Source organism: Anser anser (assembly GCF_964211835.1).
Source record: "Anser anser genome assembly, contig: HAP1_SCAFFOLD_87, whole genome shotgun sequence".
Classification (NCBI taxonomy): Eukaryota; Metazoa; Chordata; class Aves; order Anseriformes; family Anatidae; genus Anser; species Anser anser.
In genome coordinates, this window is record NW_028153517.1 from 387,178 (window position 1) to 410,894 (window position 23,717).

The window sequence follows — 23,717 nt, forward strand, 5'->3', positions numbered from 1 at the left end:
ATGAAGATCATGTTGTGAATGGAGAATCTCCGTGTTCAAAGTGTACAGTGATCTACCTGTTATAAGCAGGAAATCTTTTGTACATCCGTATGGACTTCACTTACAGGAAAGGCCAACACACATTTTCACTTGTATCAGAGCACAGAAGACCATGAATAGTACTAAAGTGGAATTAATCCAGATTAGGAAATGTGTCCAGTAGCAATTTAAAGTTGTAATTTAAGTCATGTGAAGTGGTAACTACAAGTATTTTACCTCCTCTAGGGAAACAAACAAACAAAAAAGCAACCTCTATTATGGTAGACACACATAACCTTTAATACCTTTGTTATTTCTTTGTTAGTATCTTTGTTTTATATTTTGTGCATGGAGATCTATGTATCTGAAATTCAGAACTCTTGGTTTTTGAAATGAAACTTCTGAACTTTAAGAAGTTTAATTTCAAAAACCAAGAGGCATCCCTTTTAAAGTTCAGATCACCAAAATGTGTTTAACAGTAATTCGGGAACTGAGTAACTCTCTATATATGGAAATCAAGATTAAATGAAAAATAAGACCTAAAACCTTACCAGAAAAGCATAGGATATCAAGACATGATTCAAAGCAATGCTCTTTCTAGTGTTGGTTTCTTTTTGATTGATTAAACATAACTCTTTTCTACCAGATATGAAGGAAATGGTGATATGGAAGACAATACCTGAAGCATTCACCAACTTTAGAATGTAAAATTCATTGAATTCAGGAATTCTATCTGAAATGGCACGTAGTGTTATTGACTTCGACCTTTCACCATCCATGAAGCACACAGTCCCATAAGTTTCATAGAATTCTTCTCCTGGCTTCAGTGCAGAGTTATTATCAAACAACTGCCAGGTCAAAGAAACATTGCCGAAGTGTCCTCTGTGTCTCAAAATCCTGTTCAGTGATACAGAAAGAATGAGAGTCCTGGCAGGCATGCATCAGCGTTGAGTAGAAAAGGAAAATGTGGAGACTCCTTTTACTGTAATCTTCCTTACAGTAAGAAGTAATATACTATGTAATATAAAGTAAAATGCTAATATACTACAACTGTTCCATGAAGCCTTCCTTTTAAAGGCAACCACTTTTGCAGTACAATTCTACTCCCGGAATACGTACTTTAGAAAACAGAAGTAGCATACGCAGGTCCATGCAGAATACTACTGTGAAGCTACACATCACTGTGTCTTGTAATTCCAATTTATAATAATAAATATGAATGCATAATAGTTCAGAAAGTTAACATTAAAAATTAATATACTTGGACACTCTTAGACAGGAAAGAGAATCATCTACATTTAACCACAAACGTTTCTCCTTTCAGTCATCAAGTCTACTTAAACTTTTTCTTACACTTGTATTAAATTAGAATTACATTCTACGGCTTTCAGAAATCTACTGTTATTTGTGATTAAGAACGTAGTAAATGAAAAGATTTTTTTTTTTTTGGTAACTATCTGCTAACACAATTACACTAATTTCAAAAAGGCACTACAAATAAAAAGTGACCCATACAGTGCCTTTATTAAGAGTGCGCTTACATACAGGAAGTTTGCTTCTGTCGGTTTGCACGGTGACATAAAATGCCTTATAAATAGATTATATCAGGTTGAAGAGTTAGTTCAGCTAAACTAGTCCAGCCACAGCAACACATTTATGTTGTTTCTGCTTCCAAAGGTTTTTCTTCTGTGGCGTTAACCAGGGTGCTCTATCCCAGCTGTGTAGCGCTGCTGCACTAACTCCAATTACCTCATTAAAACCTCTGTGTTTTCGGTGGTTTGGTTACATGCTACTTTGACCACTTTTTTATATGCTACACAACTGTCAAAGTAGTGACAGTATGGAAGAGACAGATCCCTAGTAAATATATTTTATCAATGATGACTGAGCAGGTTCCTCAGATGTTGGAGATCTTGGTATCCTATAATTCCATAAAGCACCTGTATATAAGCATGTTTACATCAAAACAATATTCTTAACACCACCAAATCCACAAAAATTATCCTGCAGATTAGACTATAAAGGACAAAAAAACAACAAAGCCCAAAACAGTGAACAGCACAACAACAAACACACAATGAACTTAATATCCTCTTTTCTTGAGACTATTCATATTTCAGATGTATTGGCACAAGCATAAAGAACCAATTCACAGCCATAAGCATCTGCTTCAAGGCTTTAAAACAAACAGACAAAAAAAAAAGGATGATTTTTTAAATGCAAGAAGAACCTCTTCCCTAACTATTTGCACTATCGCATTTATTGTGACCTAACTTCTCTTTACAGCCTGTCTCAAGATTTCTTAACGAAAAATCATTTTTTCATCCAATTAAAACCCCATAGTAAATTTATGAAATGAATGTAACAAGGCGAGATGCCAAGTGCATTCAATTTTTAACCCTGCTAATTCTTCAATATATCATGGTGGCACAAAGGAAAATACTTTCAAAGGTCAGACTAATGAAGAGTGTCACATCCGGACTTTAAGTATAGATTTCAATCTGTAATTAACAGATAAAAGAAAAAAAAATACAAAAACAGAAAGAAAGAATACAGTAGTTTGCAGTTGAAAATTTCAAAGATGGGTACAAAAAGCCACCTAGTGCCACACAGTTTTATTTAGCTATTTGTTGAGTGGTTTTTTTTCTTTTTCTGTCAGCCTAGGTTATATTGTGCTCAATCATTCAGATTTTTCTGTATCTACAGGTTCCTGAGATTATAACAGAACATCAATGCTGAAGTCTTATTTAGTTACATTTCAACATGAGCTTCTGTGCACTTTTTAATATTTACTGTGTACTCCATAGTATTACAGGTGATGTCTTCAACACATTACAAATCATTTAATCCAAAATTTTGTAAAACTGTTTTTCTATAGTGCACTTCTATCAATGCACACTTGTGCATTTGATTTAATCAAAGTGCTATTTATAAAGTACCACATACACCAGTTCCAAAAGAGTGCAAAGATATTCTTTAAACGTTACTTACCAAAAAATGTTACTTTTGCCTTCTTCAACTGGCTTCTCTAAAGGTTCCAAAGAGAAAATTCCATTAGGATCATCATTTGCTTCAATAATAACTGTTGCCATTCCAGCCTTAAAGATAACTGTATCTCCTAAAAAAGAGGACAATTATTATTATTAAAATTGGAATCAGAAATGTAGGTAACTCTAAATCCAATTATGTTTTCTACTCACTACAATTGCTTTTATACAAAGAAAAGGACAATTATAAAAGTCAGTGAAAAACAGAATTTGAGGTATTCAGCAGCAGGCAAATCAGAGTAAAAGTATTTAAGTAGTGTACCATCCAGAGAGCAAGACGTAAGATTTTCAGGAAAAATGACATGAACTGAGAAGATGTGATTCTTACTACACAGTATCCTTGCATGTAGTTGTTATGTGAGGTAACATTTTCTGTTTGATCATCTGGACAAGTCAAAAGAATAAGATATTCAGAGGTACAGAATAAAAGAGTAAGGTATTCAGAGAGCCCCGACCTTCTTTAGACCTAGAAGAAAAGTATTGCATTTAAACTAAATACAAGCTATGAGCAATGTCTAAGAGTTTATTCACTCCCATATCAAAGAATATCTAAAAGGAAGAAACATAAGATTCTTATTATGTAGATGGGAAGCTAGCAGGCTTTCAGTGTGCATATTAGTACAGGTAAATATTAAGGGATGTTAATTCTAACTCCATTGCATTGTCCATAGATGAACATAATGTGTCCACACCCACCCCATTTTTTGTCTTCTTTGAAAGTGTCCGACTAAATTTTGTTCCACGTTAAACAATGTGCTTATTCCTCTAACTTCATATACCTCTATTTGTATTTTCTCTCAGGAACAACAGTCCCCAAAAAAATTTCAGAACAGTCAAGGCCACTGTATGTAACCAATCATAGAAAGAAAACCAACTTTTGCTTTCAGGAATATGTATAGAAATATTCTTTATTCTTAGTGATTCTAGAATGGCTGTAAAACTATATGATGCTCATTTTAGAGGAAAAAGGAGGCTATGGATACCCATTCCCCATGTGCTAGGAGAAAAGCCATGATATGTTCCCAATGGGGTAGTATTGGGAGCTACCAGTAGATCCTGAAGAAAGTTATTAAAGTAGAAAGAGACAACAAAAGAGAAAACTTATGAAGGAAGAAGAATGGTTTTGTCTAATCCTTTCCCTAGTCTGATATTTTACAAGAGACCTGGGTACTACAGTGAATACCAGCCGACCTTGGGAAATAGCTTAGCTGCCTTATACTCAAATTACTGCTTTCCCTGTCAACCTCTGGCTGCCTGCTACCAATGTTCAGGGAAGGATTCAACTCAAGATCAATGCTGCCTTGTGAGAACCTCACAGGCCAGCCGCAGGGTGTCCACTGTAGCATGACCTCAATCACTTCAGTCTTATCGACTGCTAAAGACTAAGACCATCAGAGACTGTAATGAGAACTAAGATGCTTAGCGTGCTTACAGATGAAGAAATCTAATTTTAGGTTTCCTAATCTTGAATTGAATACCTGGTAGGTATTTTACTTTGAGAACGTGTCACACAATCTGAAGGTATAGTCTGATGGTTAATTGCCATCATCTTTCTTTGCTTTATTAAATTACAGCCCCTCAGGTTTCAATGGCTGATTCAATACAGCTTTGCTTTGCATTGCAAAGATTTGCAGCAGATTCAGAGCCTGTTATTACCTCTCAACTAGAGAACAGTAAAAAATGAAGGGCAGTAAATTAAAATTTGATAACACAATTGCAAATGACTCTCCCACAACACCATGAGTTTTGTTGGAGCTAGGTGTGGGGAGGGTCTTTATTAAATACTTAGGGCTCTGGAAAAATTATGAATTTCTTATACTTCACTTTTATTTTCTCATGTATATTACATAACAGTGATAATTTATTCTAAAAGATATGTATTTCAAAAACGTGAGGAATGGGCTGAATAATTTTGGTCATTCCTTTTTAAGTGTAAACTTTGAAAAATAAATAAATAAACAAAAATACGTTATTTCTAAGGTAATAAATCCTTTCTTTAGAGGTGGTCCCCTGGGTAAATTGTGACATATATTTTTCTGCAAATTAAGCCTTTTAAAACTATAGTCTCAGAGTGAAAAAAATGTATGCATACTTTTCGCTACTAATAAAATAGAGCAATTACATACCCTTCCTCCAAAATATGGCAGTTCTGTTTGTTTTTACAAAAATCATGTAGTTTTGTAATACACTCTGGAGCATGAAAAAAATAACTAAAAGAATACCTCTTTTCCTAAGACTGTTGGGTACTAAATTTTGTTTTTTTTTTTTTTGCTTTGTGTTTTTGTATTGAAGTCCATCTAATTTGGAGCATTTATATTTGAAAAGGGACTTTCACTCCAGTTGTTTTTGCAGGCAAAGTATCAACTCTATCATTTGATTTTTGTTTCCAATAAAATAATTAAGGATGAAAATTCAAACACAGTATGCATTTATTGTATAAAAATCTTGAAGCAAACATTATTCGTATAATTCTTGGCATTTAAATATTGCTTTATGATAAGACCAAGATACTAAGAAATTGCCAGCAAAAAAAAAAAAAAAAAAAAGGAAGACTTACCTGTAGAATTGAAAAGGATAATATAAAATGTTTCATCAGTTTCAGGGGTATCATCATCGTTGATATACACAGATAAATTCTGCTCCCTTTCTCCAACATCAAACAAAATGACACTGTTCTTTCCACTGGGAACAAAGTCTCCCTCTTCAGCTGTTGCATCTCCATTAACAGTAATATACTGGACAACAACAGCGACATCAGCAGATCCATTCCTTAGGACTGTAAAGTTTGCAACACTTCCTTCTTGAACACTCACTGTCACAGGTTCTGAAAATACAAAAGCAACAAATCTGTCTGAGTTCAAGCCTGAGTTGCTTGCATTTGCTCTGTTTTCTTAATTCTCTCTAGTAGGATCTTCCTCTTCAATGAAACAATAAGATGTATGTGATAAAGGTAGGAAATAATTCAGGTACGAGAGAATATTTTGTACCTTGCCTCCTAACTGATCTCAACATCAACAAAGAGAAAAATGACACACACAAAAAAATGGGAAGGTTCTGAAGGAAACAAATATAAATTAAATACAAAAAAAAAAAAAAGTTTGGGGAGCTTTTCCACTTGCTCTTTTGGGATTACGATTTCGCAATGATCTGGTTTGTGAAAAAAATCCGTTTTAGGTAGTGTATGTATTCCACATTTATAAACAATAATATCTAACCTGCAAAATAAATGGGATCATCATTCTTTGTTATTTGTAAAATTGCAGTGGTTACATTGCCCAGCCTGGCTCCACCGGTAGCATTGAATAAACTGATGGTGAATACTTCCTCCTCTTCAGGCACCTGAAAGTATTAAGACATTAATTTCTAGCATACAAAACACTGAAGAATTTAAAATGAAAAGTTAGGGGGATTAATAAGCCAGAGATTTCTGAGTGTTGTTTTTATTTGTCAGTCCTTATGTGTCTCAAGAGGGATGATAATTCATACAGTTATACAGAAATTATCATCCATCTACAGTTTTTGTAAGTAAGTCCCTTCCTCTTTATCTTGCACAGATGACCCAAAAGTTACCTTCCAGTTTTATGTTTCTGATACATGTAGTTTTTTTTACAGCTTTATTTATTTATCATTAGGTGTAATCTTTCTTATATTACTTCAAATTTATCAGCATATAGGATTAGGATTGAAATTAGGATTCCAGTTATCAAGATACGAGTTTCAGTCAAACTTTCCTATAACTTTACCACAGTACAATTACTCTCAGCTTCTACCTTTTTTGTTTAGAGGTATGCACAGCTTCTGAAATTTCTCTATGATTTGCAGACATTATCTCAGTTCTACCCAAGTATTTTGATATTTCCTACAAGTTATTAGGCTCTTGAGAAACACACATTCCTTTTTTCTCCTTATACTCTAATGTTTTAGTACTTACTCTTTGTCCCATATTCTCACCCCAAAACACTGTAAAAGTGTTTACCTCATCTGGCAGTGAGTAAATGGTGATATTTTTTGAAAACTCCAGATTATCAAATAAAATAGTCCCTTGCTCTGGATAGACGTCATTGGTACATGCTGGATCAACAACCCAAGACACACTAACATTTCCATAGTTTCCTTGATTTCTTACAACTCTGTAAACAGCTAAAAAACATAAACAGAGTCAGTGTGCATATTCAGAGCAACAGAAATCAAAAAGGAACATCTGAAACATCTGAAACTGAGAAAAAGGAAATACAATAATAACCAATTTCACTTCTTATGAAACCAGTAACATGTTGGAGTGCTACAGAAAAGGACACACAAAGACAGATTACTAAAGCAGTGCAAACTGCTTTAATTTCACATGTTAATTCTTGCCTGTAAAAGTAATTGATAACTGAATAGATCAATTAAAATCACCCATAGGAAGATTTAACTCTATGTTTCTCTTATATAACACCCCATTCTTCATTCTCCACAAACAGAGCTACTACCTCCACGTTGCACTTTGCACATACATCAGTACTCCATCCCTCCTGTCTGGAAAATTCTCTAGCAATCCTTTTTACTCAGTTAATCCCTCTGTTTTTCCACACCCATACTTCTCCACTTCACTCTCCGCTGCTCATCTTGCTTGGCATTGTACCAATCTGTAAAGTCCTGAGTGGAGATTTTAGTAAGAAGTCTCCTAGACTTCTGTTATCCTAGAACAGGGAAAATAAGACTTGCAGAAGCAGACAGCAGATAAAGAAGTAACTCTAATAAAAAGGAATTACCGGTATGGATGACTTCTCCTTTGCTTTCACTTATTGTTACTGTTAGTTCGTAAGGTAGAAACTGAATGATACCATGCGGATCATCATTCTTCAAAATGGTTATATTGACCATTGTGGCATTCCCCAACTTGCCTGGCATTTCACTGTAGCCACTAAGTACCACAGAATATAGCTCATCCAGCTAGAAGAGGGAAACTCAGTCAGAACAAAAATACATATTCAACATCCACATCAAAAACAAAATGGTCTATAGTCCACAGTCCCCCATCAGGCAGAAAGGGATACAAACTTAAAATGAAATCACACACATTCTACATGCAATAAACGTTTGTATAATGCTATCAAATAAAGGAAATTGTTAGAACTTTCTATCTCTAAAAGCATCAGTTTCTCCAAAAGTCTATTATTATTATAAGCAAGGACTTATTTTGTGTACTTAATTTAGAATCGCATAATTTCACAAGTAATGTTTGTAACACACTCTGAAATGTAAATTTTCTTTCCTCCAAGACTTCTTAAGATTCCTGGCTTTGTAACAGGTAAAGCAAAGATTTTTAAACCATGGACAGCATGCTAATTTAGAAAGAATTGATCAACTGGCTTTATTAATCTAATGGGACATGGTACTTTCAAAAAAGTATCAGAGAACATTAGAAAAAAATATTGCATTTATCTATCTAGAAAACAGCATTACTCTACACTGGGGAGAACTCAGTGAAACTGGCTGGTGGTTAGCAGTAAAGAAACACACATGAACTGGTTCTTCACATACAATTCAATTAAACAATGGTGTTCAGTACTACAGAATGTCATGGATGCTAAAACCTTACCTGCGTTCAAAGCGTAACTGCTTCAATTAACAGAAAGAAAATCTGAAGGCACCCAAAGATACCATCCATTACTCCAGACATCCTTGGACTGCCCACCATTGGAGGCTGGGATGGCATTCTGGAGGAAAGTGATTATATATGTCCTGCTCATGTATGTGGCTTTTGGCCACTCTTGGAGATAGAAGAGTATAAAAGGACCTCCTTATTTTTTAGTCCTGACACTACAATTCGTATGTTTTTGCCTGAGCATTTCAGCAGGATGACTTACCTAGTCTAATAATACTGCTGTAAGCAGGGAAATACTTTTATCTCAGCCTGCTGATGAACTAGTAAAAACTGGGAATGGAACTATTAAATAACCCGCTGTTTTAGTGCCTAAGTTTTACTAGATTAACTTATGTTCCTGGCTTCTGTAGTGGAGTTCAGACTTCTTATGTCTCCTTTCTTTGGAGTATGTAGGGAAAAGAAACCTGAATTTCTACAGCAGCCTATGCAATTGAAGTTGGAGTTGCTGTGATCCCCTGATTTCCTCATCATATGGTCCTCCATCCCTCCTTCAATCCATGACTGATGACCACCTGGCCCTACAAAAAGATTATTAACCTTCCTAAAACCTTTATGTTTTGTAAAGCTGGCTTTCTGACATCTTACTCCTAGATCAGCTCATTAGCAGGATCAGACAAACACAACTAACTGCTTATGCAAAATACAGCATAGGAATGTGCATGTAAAGGCAGCAAAAAATGCTGAATCACAGCAGCTAAAATTTATGTTAACATAAATGTGGTAAAATCAAACCCTTGCAAACTTCCTGATGGAATCCAGGATGGCTGATGCACAGGAAAGGGAACAAGCTACAGAAAAGCAGAAAGCAAAGAGAAAAGCAACAGACACATGCCTCAAATTGTGCAGATTTCTGGGATTACAAAACAATAGAGATATCAGAGAAATGAATATTCAGGCAAGACTGACAAGACCTGATTTGTATTGATATAAAGTGCTTTCATATGGTGCTTGACTATCTTATAGGCCTTTCAGTCACTCCTCCTCTATCTATTTCTCACACTTAAGAAAAAGAAAGCCTTCAAATGTTACAGAAAAATTGCTGGTATTTACAGGTGAAACCATCTATATTTTAGTAAGTGACAAACAAATATGTATGTGAATGCAATTTAAAGAGAGAAAAATATTAATTCTTACCTCTGGAATCCCATCCATCCTTGTCAGTAGAGTAATTATGATCTCTCTTTCACCAGGCTTAAACTCCAGAATTCCTGTGCTTCCATAAAACTCATTATTATCTCTTGGTTCTACAGTGTAGCGCAGAAACTGTCTGATGAGGCTTCCTCTAGTGCGAACAATCTGCAGCTCAACAGACTCCCCTTCCTGCAAAAAAATAAAATTAATCTTTTTCTAGCACTCTGTTAGAACTAAGTCGTCTGTAATGTTTAAGTGACGTTACTCGGATAGCTACCTTGATGCTGTAGGGACCTCTGGAAGAGGAAGAAAATTCGAACACTCCTCCAGGATCATCGTTTTCCAAAATTGTAATTTCACAAGTAGTAAACCCGTATTTCAGTATCTGATTTTCCACACTGACCCTGAGAAAGGAAGGTAAGAGGTTTTTTTCAAGTTGCAACTCTGTTTAGCAAATCCATACAGAGGAGATCAGGATATTGACAAATTTTATGAATAAATTATGAAAGCCAACAGTTACCTACAAGGATTAAAACAAGTTAAGAATGATACAACATCAGAATGTTTTATCCATTCGTAAAAAATAAATAAATAAATAAATAAAATAAATAATTGCCTCTGAAGTAACTTTTTGTTTGTTTGTTTCTGATTAGCTTTTTATAGCTAGTAACTCTGTTGTTTGTTTGTCTGTTTTTGATAACACATGCACACAACACACAGGAAAAGAAACAGAATAGTGCCAGGAAAAAAAAAAAAAAAAAGTTAGTTAAATTCAGAACTACTTTGTACTTGGATCAAGGTATAAAGGAAATTCCAAAATCACCTATGCTGAGATTACACTGAAAAGCATAAATTTCCATTATTGCTTTGTTTGTCAAAGTTTACTACTGACATAAAGAGGCAGAAATTTGACCCTCGATACCATGGATTTCATCCTCAGCTCTGTGTTAGCCTGCCTTCTGTAGATGTGGAGACTACCTGTAGGATCCCTGTCTGACTCTACAAAATGTTGGACCTGCTCTCAGTAGCTCAGACTCATTCCCCTTTCTCATTACTCCTTTAAAGCACATGCTGAATGGTGCAAGAATGAAGTACGTTGACCAAATACGCATACTTCAGATTCCTCTCAGTAAAGGATTTCTCTCTCTGGGCTTCTCCTACACCATCTTGATCGTACTCTGTGACAGGAATGGGCAGTATCTGATAACAGTAATGAACCTTGCATATTACTTGCTTGCCTTTCCTCAGAAGCAGTAATTTTCATCATTTTAAATTTCTTATATTAAAAATTCCAGAGAAGCACTATTGCAGGATGCATCAAGAATACACCTTCAGATTGATGGTCTGCATATGATTTATTACATGTAGTTTTAGGTACTTAGATTCCTTTGCATCTTTCACGTTTCCTGTCAGTATTGTATTTTTCAATGAAATCGTGGTCCTGCATACTGTACATATTTTTGTGCTTTCACTGTGCTACAACCTAGACTTTATCAAACACTATTTCATGAAGAAATGTGATCTATTATATCCAGTTTTTGAAATCAGGCCCAGAACTGTGTCCAGAAGCACGTTTTAAGTAACTGGAACCTACACACACAAAAACAACTTAGCATTGTTGTAGCACAGTCTACAGGACAGGGTACAGGATGCAAAATAGGTAATACCTATTTAATAGAGTAACGTGCTCATGTTTGTTACATGTTTAAAAAAAAAAAAAGTCGGTAGAAAAAATAACCTGTGTTATATAAATTATATGCATGTTAGTCTAAATCAAGATAACTTTCCTTGTCTTTGACTAGAGAAAATTACTCTGTAACTCTAATCAGTTCAGCCATTTAGTTGGGGCAAACTGTATTTGTAGCAGTTTAAAACAATTAATTCATTATTCCATGAAACACTCAAATATCAAACACTGAGCCATGCATTCATAACTTTCATCATTCACAGATCCTACATAAAGAAATGCCTTCAAGCAAGAACCCCATGCCATCAAACGAAACACCAAAGGGGAAGCATGCGTTGTCTGAAGAGATGCAGAGACGTGATTCTTGGGGGGGAAAGAAATGATAAAGACAGTTTCTGTCCAAACCAACCACTTCTGAAACAAAGCATTGATTCACTGAGGACAGAAAACAGTTCACCGCACTTACCCAAAGAACACGACAAACCTTTCTGTCTCTACCCTGTCAACACAGAGGAAAAAAAAAAAAAAAAAAGAGGATGTAGAAAGTAATGAAAGTGCCACTTACTAAAATTTCAATACTACCCATCTTATAAAAGAACAAAAAACTAACAAAAGGGACAAAAAAAAAAAAAGAAAAAGAAAAAAAAGAAGGCTTTCTTTTTACTTTCCAAAAGTTTATAATGTTCTTTTTATGGGAACCCTGCTTGCTTGGCATTTTCCTGTTGACAAAGGCCAGCAAGTGGGCAGTTCCCACTTAGGAGGAGTGACCCCATGACCAATTCAGCATGTCAAGAGCCACTCAAGGTGTTCCCTACCAAGCCCTCCTCAAAGAGCTTGATTACTGACTGCGTGATCACAACTGCAGCAGCCATCCACGATTATAACCCTTTATTAGGGAAATACATCTACGTGCCTCTGTGATATGGTGTTTCATCAGTCTGACAAAGTAATGATAAAAACAGATAAGCACAGAAAGAGTACTGATGGGTACACAAGGAAAAGTAATTAGGCACAAAATCACAGCAAACCTCATTTACAACAATTTTTTAGTTAATCAGATTACCAAAGTAGTATATATACATGTATAACATAAATACAAATATAAGAAAGAGAAGCAGAAGGAGAAAAAGGGGAAAAAGAGGGGACAAGGAAATAAAGGGACAAAAAAAAAAAAAGAAAAAGGGGAAAGGAAAAGGTATTTGCTAATCAAAAGGTTAAAAAATTAAATCAAGTTTCAACCAAGCATTTATAACAAAACTGCCACATGAAGTCAGTCAAAAGGGCAGCATTATTCTGCAATAGTAATCATGTATTTTGGCTTTCTTAATCAAAAATACATTAAATACAAAAACTGTATCGTCTATCAAAGCACCAAAAACAGATTAAAACAGTGTTTGTAAGGTGATAATTGGGCTCCACTAATCTCAAAAATAATTTAAATTTGGAATTCAATACAGACAAGAGTTCACTCTAAATTCTGAGAAGTAAATACATTCACAGACGTTCTTTCGAATAGGAAGTCTGAATTAATTGAAATTTGTTATTGATATTCACTGAAGCTAGGTATATATTGAGACATTCTCCCTTCCCTCAGAAACATGCAAAAGCATTCAAAAAACAGCAAAATATTAACACAATGAAAAGATCAAGGAGAAGATTCCAGAGTTGGTAATGCTAAAATTTAATTATATCGCTAAGCTGTTAGTAAAATAATTTACAACAGAAAATAAAAATGAATCACTATATCAAGTGAGCTTTTGATATGTATTAAACCTAGACAGCTTTCAGGTCAGGAAGCAACCAGTAAAATTCAGTCCATCAACTGGTAAAAAAGAACATTGTTCAGGTGGTTTCTCCATACAAACCCCATCTTGAACACCTGGATCCTTTTATTTATTTACTTATTTGTTTGTTTGTTTGTTTATTTATTTATTATCTGGTCATTTTTTTTCTCTGGCTGATATCATGAGTGGTCAGACCGCTATCACTGCCCTGGCACAGTAATGTTAGTTACTTCTCCAAAAAGTCATAAAACATCCTATGCAGAAACTTAATAGAAGCAGCTAGGTTTAGGTTTCCAGCTCCAAGATGCTGTTAAGCAAACAATGAATGAACGAAGCTGTGGCTGCCCCATCCCTGGAGGTATTCAAGACCAGGTTGGATGAGGCTGTGGCCAACCTGATCTAGTAGGTGCCATCCCTGCCCATGGCAGAGGGGTTGGAAGTGGATGATCTTTAAGGTCCCTTCCAACCTGAGCCATTCTGTGATTCGAAGAATGGTGCACTCAGTAGTATTCTTTATATCTATACTCTAAGGCATATACATGTAACTTTTCATAACATAGAATGCATATCCCTAACAAGAAATTTTTAAAAAATAGTATTGAAAAAAAAAAGAAGAATTAAGAGAACAAAGATAAATTAGGAAAGTACATTTTAAATTTAAATCCAAAATGTTTGTTGTAAAGTATTCTCACAGGTTTACTTTTTTCTAGGAATAATAAAAAAAAAAAAATCCCAATTCTATTGTTTTGAACAATTACATTGTAATGCAATTATCATACTCACATCCTGCAAACTTTTATCCTTTTAATCCAAATGCTTGCTTTTCGGTTCAGTGTACTCTTCATGTGCTAAACCTAAGTCCATACAGGGCTAAACCAGGCAAGGTGAAGCGTTCAGCAAATAGCTGCATAATACTTCCAGCAGCCAGCTCAGATCGACCCGGAGGAGCTACGGGGCTGGACACAGGGTCCGTGCCACCAGAGAGCTGCCAGGACACCAGCCCCATCCCCTGCCACGTGCACTTCCAACCTCGAAGAACAGAGGGGCGTTCATATACCACCCTTACACCACGGAGGAGATGCTCCCAGACTGCCTGACACTACACGGGTCCAGTTCAGTCCCGTTTCACTCCTCGTGGTATGTGAAACCAGCTCTTTAGGTGTTCCTCTGACAGCAGTATGGAAACAGGACAAAGAGGGCTATTCAGAAGCAGCAATAAAAGTTAAAACAGCTGCTTTGACATGGTGGCTTAACCGTGGCCAGCAGCTCCTCCAGCTAGTGAAAAGAACTCTTGACCAGGAATAAGGTGATACCAATCACTGGGAAAGCCACTTCCCTGTTTTTATCCTCAGCTTATTTTTTCCTGTAAAATGGCTATGTATGGACATGAAGTTTCATATCGTCACAGACAGTAAACCCTGGCAATGCTTATGATGCTGCCAAAAGAAATACAACCTCAAAGTGTGTAAAGCATTTCTTATACAACAAGACTAATGTGAAATGACTGATCATTAGGGAAATTCTTTCAGTAAAAAAAATCATAATTATTATGTAGCAAGAACTACAGATGAATTAGGACAACTGACAGGAGCTTCAAAATGTTTCTTACACTTTTTTAAACATGCAGTACAAGAAAATAGGAGAAATTAGAGTTTTGACTAAGTTTAAGGTACCATGAGAATTTCAATGTTAAGAACTAACTAGAACCACAAAATAATTAAATAAATAAATGAAAAATAGCTTTGAAGTTAATAACTTTTGACAAAATCTGGAATTTCTGCAGAACCTGAGTGTTCTGAAAGACACATGAGAAACTTAATTTCCACTGTGAATCTACATGGCTGTCATTATTAAACCACACTTCTCTAAAAGACTTTCTTTTCTATCAGGGTATCTCAAAAAGGGGGAAGTGAAATTGCTTGTGGAACATTACTCAATTTGCTTGCATTCAGTGTTCACCCCCTCTTCAATTTTTTCAGGATTATCTACTGATTTAATTAGAGGCAGGCTCTAGCTCTAAAGAACTGCATTAAAGTAGGATTTGCCACATTAGACTTTCCATAGTGCCTCTCATCAGAGGAAACACCTTCTCTCCAGGTTTAATCCATCATTTATTTGATTTTTGAGGCTATTTTAATTTTTCTGAGTCATAGCAGGAGAGATATGTTGTTATTTTGAGAAGTAATGAAAACAAGCAGTAGGTGTCCAGCGCACTCATTTCAACATTCTACTATTTTCAAATGACTTTTTCCCCGTTAAAACGCAGTCTGATCAAACCCTTGAGGCATCCCTGGAGGTTTTCAAGGCCAGGTTGGACTAGGCTGTGGGCCGACCTGATCTAATGGGTGGCATCCCTGCCCATGGCACTGGGGTTGGAAACTGATGATCTTTAAGGTCCCTTCCAACCCAAGCTATTCTGTGATTCTATGAAAATTTACATAAGTAAGATAGATATGGTTTTGAAACAGACACTAACCAAAGGGAATTACCAAGTAAGGAGAAAATCCTAGCTCCATTAAGCAGTATGGCAGTGAGTAACCCACAACACATAAACCCTTAAGCCCTGTCCATCAACACTACACAGTGATTTAAATGGCCCTCCTATGCTTTTCTAACTTTTTGACATGTAGCAACCTCTAAAACCCAAAAATGTTTAAAAACTGCCAGATATTTCACAGTGAAATAGTCAAGTCTGTATTTTACATTTGTAATTTTCAAAAAATTACTTCATAACTCATAGGTCTAATCATTTTCCACATAAACTGATGACAGAATGTCAGCCTATGGAAATCTGTATCCCATCACAGAAATCACTAGAACAATAAAAATCTTCAAATAACGTTGCTTCAGTTTATTATATATAGTAAATGAGATTTATGTCGTAACATATGCATATGGATCTGTTCTGGCATCCTAACTTCCATGAGTTAAGACTCAAAAAATGCTGGAGCATAAGGACTGCCTAAACAGTTGTCTGTTTGTTGATTATCACTTCCACAAAATAAAAGTGATTTATCCCCAGATCCCAAAGTCTCCAAGTTCTCAGTCTCACCACCACTCACTCATGAGCACAAACACAGGCCACGTCCCCAGCCCACATACCCTGCAGGTTCTGGCCCTCTGGTTGTGCCAGGTGCCAAACTGATAGCTGTCTGCACCTTAACTGGGGGGCTGATAACTGCCAGTGAGAGATTACGTTGTGTAGAAGGAAAAAACAGCAATCAGATTTAAAAAAAACTGATTTCTGTTTGTGCTTACCAGGTAAAATGAACAGCCCTAGTATGCATATATGCTCTCACAAAGCACACACACAATTTCCATGGCCTGTTCCACCTACATTCATCAAGAAGACCAAGGTCTTTCCTTTCTCACATAGATTTCACTACAGACATCTGGTTTTATTTATGCTTGGTCTCAATTCAGGCCTATTCAGATAGGGCAGGCATTCAACCTGAATCTGCTCCTAAAAAAAGAAAATATAAAGAAGCTTCAGCAGATACAAGACTCTCTTGCTCCTTCATTACTCATCATTACTCATCTGTGTTCTTTGGAATCATATTTTTCATGTTATACATTTTCCTCCAGTTTGTGGACAAAATTCAGAGCTAGTTTTAATATCTGTGGTCTAAGTATAGAGAGCATAAAGCAAGAAAGGATAACATTGTTTTTAATGGCTTGGAAAAAATATAGTTATGGATGCACTTAAAGCTTATTTAAAATTGAACTGCCTTGACAATACCACTAAGCCGTAAATAATACATCCTTGTTAGAACTAATTATTTTGATTATTTTACCCGTGCTATTAATAATTGCAATACATTGAATGCTTATGAACATATGTCTATGTCTGTAGTTTCATTAAAGTTCTTACATGCTTTCTTTTCTCGCTGACTTATGCTACAATTTACGGAACAGTACAAGCACATCTACAGCACAGTGCATCTTTGTTTTCATGCTCATTCACTACTGCTGTGAGGTGCTGGCTGCCAGCCTCGGAAACTGAAATCTTCTATTTGTCCACAAAATACCAACCAGGCTGAAAGCAATAGCACGGGCGTACACGTAACCCTGCCAGTATCCTTCAACCCTAATTTGAAGAGTCATGTCTAGTACTGAAAGGATGATCTCTGCAGTCATTTCATTCTTGGCTTCTGCTAATTAGTTGAAGTGAGGGATGCTACCAAGGTCTAGAGAAAAGTTCAGATTCTATCTCCTCCTTGCTTACTTCTTTTTCCAGGACAGACCACCTGTTCCTCGGTTCACTCTCTGACCCTGCCAAGTGTGGGAAAGCTGCTTACTGTTGGCACACTTTTCACCATCCACTTCATGATCAACAGAGCCTACGGCTTGCACCATACACAGCAAAAGCAGAACACTGGTTGTATTTGTTCAGCTGCCAGTTCAATCCCTGTTGCAGCCACCATTTTCAAGGTATAGCCTACAGTTGTAACTCAGGATAAATGGCAGAAAACTGTACTTTCACACACGTGAATCAAAAAAGTTACCCTTTCATGCTGCTTACTTCTATCTACTTACTTGTTTACCTCAATACCACTCTGCATTCTTGGCCACCTTACACTCAAAACTTGAACCATCATTTCTAATCCTAGTTTCCCCCTTTGTGCCAGAGACTCTAAAAAAATTCCTTGAGACAAACCAGTTTCTCCCACAGAAAGAAAGCGGAGAACTGCTTGCAATAGTCTCTGTTTTTATTCTGAAAAGGATTGCCTTTTTAATGTAATGAGTAGCCAAGGTAGAATAAAATAACTAGTTCTGAACTACATGCATTAACCAGCCACCTTTTAATCAAGCAAGCCAATCCCGCAAAGGAATAACATCTTCCCTGTGTGCCATAAAGATGTTCGAAAACCATGTTTTCTGAAATGGGATCTTCTAGTGATCAACAACAGCGTGAGGAGCTTCTTGCCTATTGTTTGCTAATGTGGAATCACTGTGGATATCTGTTGTGGATATCTAAGAGCTAGCCTACGCTTCCTGTACAGAATAAAAATACTTCTTCTGCATAAGGTAAGGACTATGTAAGTAGTAGATGTTCAGTGTGGAAGCTGGTGCTGGCAGACCACTGTAGTATGTTTTCAGTAAAAGTGGAAAATGTACCTTAGACAAATAGGAGGTAATACAAGAGCACGTGTGGTGGTATTTCTGTATTTACTTATGTAACTGAGCTGTGGGAAGCAGGACAGACGATATAGCCAAGACACTCTTGTTAGTAACTCAAAGAGGGAAAAGACTCCTGATTATAAACTAATTTAAGTTTTCTGAACAGTGTTCACATGCAGATAATAGTATCACCTGAGGGCCCTTACAGCCTGTTATCCTAAAATCCTCCACTAGATGAGAAGGGAGACCAGAACACTGTGCTTCAGAAACCCCACTGCATTCTCATTAGCAGAAGACTGCAATAATAGTCACACTGGGATATTCTGGGGGCTATGAGCTGACAGAAGTATCTAATTATCAAGGAATATTGAACATGCAGATCAAACAATAAACTGCAAGTCTAATTCTACAGTGACACCCAAGTTATAAATGTTTTTTCTGACAGAAAAAGTTCTGCATTGCTTTTTAGTTCTCACTTTAGTTTTTCCCATTATCTTACTAAATATTATTTTTCCGAAAAAAAAAAAGTGTTAAAACCAAGAGCTATAAAAAAGATCAAAACTGAAAGAACTTTCTAAATAGCATACAGAATTTTCATGAAAATATAAACAGTTAAGTCATTAGATAATAAATGCAAAATGGTTTCTTACATTGATCTCCAGTCAAAGAACCCATACACAGTCTGAAACAAGGGCCCACTATTTCTTCAGACACATATCAACACAATGCAAGCAATACCATGTAATTAACACTGTGCTAATCTGTTATGCATAAATTGAGTACTGCAGCTGATACATATGAATAGAGAATAGGGTACAATACCTGTCCAAAGTTAATAACACAGTTTCGTTCATTTCAGGTACATCATCAGCTTTAATGGTGATGTTAATTGTGGTATCACTTTGTCCAGATAAGAAAACCACGGAGCCGTTAAAAGGACTTATATCATCCTGTGTTACCGCCTTTTGATTGGGACCAGAGGGTTTCAAACTCCAGAACACAGTTGCTTGACCATCAGTCCCATCTCGATGCAATGCAATGGAAACCTGTGAAACACATTAATTTGTTGTGACTTGCAAAAGTAGATGCAAAACCGATTACTCCCTTGCAAATTACTATTTGAATAAATAATAATAAAAACAAAAGTTTGGCCAGTTCTAATTTGAGAATGGGAAATGATCTATCTTATTCAGGATTTGTCTCAGTCCTACTTTACATGACTATGCTCGCAATTGGTGAGAGAGACTAACTGCAGTATCTTTTGCTCTGTGTGAGCATCAAGGGCTAACTGGTTTTAGATACTTACACAGAAAGCAAAGACCAATCTCAGTTCTCTGGAAATCAGTAACAGATTATTTCAGAGCATTTTTTTTTTTTTTAAAGAAGAGAATATTTAGGATAAGACAGAACTTACAGGAAGGCTTTTCCTCACATTAATTGTCAAATGCTACACTGAATACAGCAAACTCCACCTTCTCCAAATAAGTTTTCCATAGCAAAAGACAATATAAAAAGGCTTACTTACCAGCGTAGCAGGGGAATCTTCTGGTTCAGAAAGAATAATCGGTAGATTGCTAATAAAGCCTATTTCTCCATTTGCAATATCTGGAGTAATCCTCAAAGAAATATTTCGAATTTCGCCTAATCTAGGACTCACAGATGGGACTAGAGGAATTCTATTCACCAGTTCAACTCCTTCCAGCTGTAGGAAAAAGTAAAAGAAAAGTGAGAAATAAGAAGCCTCAGCACCAAGTCAGAACAGTTCTGACATTTCAGAGTAATTTTCATATAAAGGAAGTATACATCTCCAGAGCAAATTCTTCCTACTGATAGCACTGCTGTTATAAAAATTTGTAAGTAGACATGTCAAAGAAATTAAGTGGATATTGTTGAGCTGTCAGCAGAATGGTACACCTCCCAGACAAATCATGTTAGTGTATGTAATTAAACACAGATCAAGCCAGAGAGAGAGACTCTGTTCCAGATCAGCTGATACATTACTAGAGCTATTAACAACAGTCATTGATGAGCAGCATAGGCAATTGTCTAACATCATTTTTTGTGGCTTGCATTGATAAAAATCTAGGGAAATCACTGAAGTCATAATAATTTACAGCCCTTGATCAAACAGCCAAATAATAATCCACTTTTCTTTCCTCTCCACAAAATTTTAAGGAATTCTCTATCTAAGAACTACCAGAGCCACATTAAGAATTTAAATTCAGTACAGTATTTCAAAACTGTATTTTACTTGTCACTGCATTTCTGATAGATTATAGATACTAAGAGGAAATAGATTTTTTTTCATCCTTTTCTTTAAAAGGGAAGCATCACTCGCTAAGCCCAGCACCAGTAGTGACACACCAAGGAAAGCAGAACTTGCCTGTTTAATTATTTCCTTTAAATATTATTTATTCCATGTGATTCTGTCTACATGCATCATTACAATAAATGTTTCCATAACAGATTTGCATATATTTCTGTGAACATTTCACTGGGGCATAAACTCCCACTGACATTTTTTCTTGGAGTTATCAGGTGTTATCATAGAGTAAAGCTTTATTTTTTGGGGATAAAATAGTGGCCTTTCTTAAATTCATATAGTAATCATGGTTCACCATTTCAAAAGATGATTTTTAAAGTCTTACAGTTCTTGAAACCAAACTCTATAAATATGTGGGCTGTATCATATTTTGTTCCACAACTGCTTGAGTAACACCCAGAAATATGCATGAACATTTATCTGATGATAGATGGAAATGTTTTACAAATACTGTATTTAGTAACTGATTCTCAACCATTCCAACTTGTTATCAAAAGTCTGAAGAACAGATGATGGCACTGTTTGTTTCTCCTCTTTTCTGAGCTTTCTCCTAGCATAGGCCCCGATTCTGCAATTAACAGGATGAAAGTGCACCATTGTGCGGTTATTAGCTCAGTAAACTTTCTGAAATACTACACAGCCAAAACAATTTGCTCTATTTAAAGTGTATGCTGTATTTGGATCCTGTATGGTACCTTTGGAATAAAGTAATAATCAATAAAGAACAGAGATTTTACTCTTTCTGCAATGTTTCCTTTAGTACCTTTTAAAGGAAACCAGTACAAAGAGAAAAAAATATATAGTTATTTGAACAATAACAATTAGTTTATGAGCTTAATTTTCAGAGTTAATCTTCCTAGCTATACCAAAAACCGCATCTCTGATTACAGCACGTTATTTAATTGAAGGTGTCACTAAGGAATATATCTCACATTAACATTATCTCCTGTACCTTTATTCATCCTACAGTTTCATTTGCTTCTCTGCTGATTCCTGAGTCAATTCTTTATTTTGCCTAAGTACAACTCATTCTAAACATGTTCACTGAGATTATCATTTATTCACGATGCAGAAGGATTGTCACAGTGATAAATAGTGGTGTTTTCCTTCTCTATGAGTTTCTAAATTAATTATTTGAGCTGGAAAGCTCCTCTGATTTAATTTCTTCAAACAAAGATTTTATTTATAGTTCATGGAGAAAGTACAGAAAAAAAAAAAAACAGATTGGAATCTACAGTTTGAAAATCCAGGCAAAGTGCTTGGAATGACTGAACATTCTGAAATATTTATCAGATGTGTGTCTTGACTACAGTCAAAGGACAAAAAAAAAAAAAAAAAAAAAAACATTGAATACATGGAATTAGACATTTAAGAATTTTGTGGATCTCTCAAACCTCTTGCAATCATAAAACATACTAACGTGTTCTAGTATTTCAGAAGGCAATTCCTAATCTAACTGTGAATGCCATAAATAAATAAATAAATAAAATTGCATATTAGATAAACAATATAATTCTGGCAAAACTTTTTGTTCTCATTATTCCTCCTGTAAGAGAATGTAGGGAGAAGGATGTGGAGGGAGGAAATCTTTCAAAGGTCTTAGAAGTGATTACAACGTCTTTGGTAGACTATAAGGAAAATATAAAACCTGGCAAATTTGAAATTCATGGATATAACATCAACACCTTCAACGATGATAAAAGTTATCTTTTACAAATTGAGATAGAAAAAAAAAAAGGAAAGAAAAAAGTGAAGAAAACTATACAGGGAAAAAAAAAAGTAAGTTCTCCTAACAAATTTATATATAAATGCAATATAATATACATATAATATATAATGTATATTTGACCCTTTTTAATTTAGAATAGTTCAGCTGGAAGAGCAAAGATCACAGTATCACAGAATTGTAGGGGTTGGAAGGGACCTGGTCAGGCTGGAGAGTTGGGCAGGAAGAAACCAGATGAGGTTTAACAAGAGCAAGTGTAGAGTCCTGCATTTGGGAAGGAACAACCGCAAGTATCAGTACAGGCTGGGGGATGACCTGCTGGAGAAGGACCTGTATCAAGCCCAAGATACATTTACTTGCATGTCATTTCTGAAATTTTTCCTGCTTCAGTAATTTAATTTTAAGAACCTTATTTTTTTCACGTTCCAAGTCAGAGGCCAAGCAGAAACATGCTTCAAGGGGCAAGCAACAGACAACGCTGATCTCATTTTGATAAATTCCATGATTAGTACCTGAATCCTCTTTAGTTTTAAAATTTGTTTAATTACTAATGATTAGGGATAGAAAACTTTATAGCATAGTTATGAAAGATGTCTTTTTAAATAAGAAAATCTTTGCTTCAGAGCTAAGCACTTTTTTTTTTTTTACAGGAATGGTCATTTAAATTACAGTCAAGGGGAAGGATCAATTATTGAATCATATTCCTCATATTAAATAAGCTAAAAAACAAAAACAAAAAAAAAACAGCTGAGATACCTGTATGAGGAAATGAGCACCATTTTGAAGAAATGCATCTTTTCTTATTGGTATACTCAAAGTATGATGTGTTTTTCCTTCTGGAAACAGGAGGATGCTGTTTCTAGACATATTTAGAATGCCATCTTTTGCTCTCTCAGGATCCAGAGCTCCAGCTGGAATATACAGTGCAGTATAAACTAACTGCACATTTCCAACTGTTCCTTTCTCCCTTACAAAACTCAAGGATAAAAAGCGTCCTGTTGGATTACTTTCAATCTTCTGATTCTCCAAAGGATAAAACTTTATTACGCCATAAACATCATCGCTGTCCTGAATGTAAAACAAAAGCTGCAAAACAGAAAACAGCATCACTTACTCAATGCTACAATTAATATACACCACAGTTTTCACGTTTTCATGAAAGTATGTCCTGACTGTCATCATACATTTTTATCGTTAGTGAATTGGCACTCAAGAAAGAAATCAGATTGA

At 35.6% G+C, this 23,717-nt stretch overlaps 1 pseudogene across 1 annotated transcript in view; it reads right to left on the bottom strand.

Moving 5' to 3' along the window:
• Positions 1–23,717, bottom strand: part of LOC310892008 (adhesion G-protein coupled receptor V1-like) — a 71,522-nt pseudogene that overhangs the window by 41,510 nt on the left and 6,295 nt on the right. The window contains exons 5-15 of the transcript in view: positions 23,244–23,573; positions 19,964–20,140; positions 19,261–19,484; positions 10,124–10,250; positions 9,850–10,035; positions 7,820–8,000; positions 7,042–7,205; positions 6,281–6,404; positions 5,623–5,889; positions 3,010–3,136; positions 698–915 (exon numbers count right to left, since the gene is read on the bottom strand). The product of the transcript in view is annotated as an adhesion G-protein coupled receptor V1-like (transcript). The remainder of the gene's footprint in view (positions 1–697; positions 916–3,009; positions 3,137–5,622; positions 5,890–6,280; positions 6,405–7,041; positions 7,206–7,819; positions 8,001–9,849; positions 10,036–10,123; positions 10,251–19,260; positions 19,485–19,963; positions 20,141–23,243; positions 23,574–23,717) is intronic.